Below are 1,492 nucleotides of genomic sequence, written 5' to 3' on the forward strand. Positions count from 1 at the left end.
CCTTCCTTCCTTCCTTCCTTCCTTCCTTCCTTCCTTCCTTCCTTCCTTCCTTCCTTCCTTCCTTCCTTCCTTCCTTCCTTCCTTCCTTCCTTCAGAAGGAAACATCAGAAACATGTCCCTGGGTGAACTTTGCTCACTGTAACATCATTATGATACCTCCATTCCAAAGGATACCAACCTCCAAGGTGCAACCCTGCAACTTCCCCACACTGAGCACGTGCTCTGAACTTTGAAACTTTGGTCTGTAAAAGCAAAGCAAGAAGATTTTACACCAAGGACAAAAAGTGCATGTATGACTAGAGTCACTCAAGTTCTGCCTGAAAGTAAGAAAATTGCATAAAAAAAGGCTTAAAAGAGGGGGCATTTTAGGGAAGATACCATTGCAGATGAGGGACACACCACTGGAATCACTTTATGGGTTGAGCCTCTCTTCTCTACTCCATAAGAATACCTACTGGATAAATTATCACACTTCGTTATAATGAGTGCTTCCCTGGGAAAGTTAGAAAGCTCTATAGAGTTATTTCATAATTTAATTTGTTTGTTGTTGAGTGCATATTCATATTCTTGGTACCTACACATGCAGTATATACATATATAGCGCCAGCAATTCAGAAGAATCAGCTCTTCTAATAAGCAACACCATTTATTCATCTAGCTGTGAACCTTCTCATTGAACATGACCAAAGCCCTTGGGGATGTATGTTAGTTTAGTCAAATGCAACTAGGTTGAGGGTGCATTGCACCATTTGCAGGTCTGTGATTGGGATAGTTCAACTCATGGAACCAGACTTACTGCACCAAACTGAATAGCACTCAGAATTCCAGCCCAGTCACTCGCAGTCTTCCTGATACCTGAAAATAAACAGGAACACAATGGGATTTATTTTCTGACAAACTTTTTTGCCATTTGACACAACACTGCATCAAAATGAGCACTGACATGGGTCATCCAAAGCAGACAACAGTGCTAAAAGGCCTCATGTAGAATAATGCTGGCAGAATCATAAAGGCAGTACTGCAGGCTGAACTGGTTATTTCAGGAAAGGCTAGATTGCATGCTGGGCATTTACAAAAGTAGGCTATCACTGGAGTGACAGCAGGGTCAGATTTTGACATTAAGCTGACACTGCAGATGGCTCACATTATGTATAATTGTTGTCCAGAATGTACAAGACTCCAACTCCTGTTGGAGTTGGAAATTCTGGTAGCTGGGGCATGATGGAAGTTTCCCCAGCAGAAGAAGCATGGAAGAAAACTGTCTGTACTGTTCACATGAGCACAGCCACTTAGAAATATTATTTCAATTCAATTCTGTCCATCATCTCCTTTCTCCACCCCTTTCCCAATTCTTCTCATTCAAGCAACCTATTAACGCAATCAATAAATAAGAAGAATAAGCCATGGAAAAGTTTGTCATGAGCTGATAAGCACTGTTATATTTCATCAACAGAGCATTGCTGCTACGAACCCGAATGTTATGAAGTATCTG

Source organism: Centrocercus urophasianus, unplaced genomic scaffold (assembly GCF_019232065.1).
Source record: "Centrocercus urophasianus isolate 14NV4802_14NV808 unplaced genomic scaffold, USGS_Curo_1.0 seq_27, whole genome shotgun sequence".
NCBI classification, from domain to species: domain Eukaryota; kingdom Metazoa; phylum Chordata; class Aves; order Galliformes; family Phasianidae; genus Centrocercus; species Centrocercus urophasianus.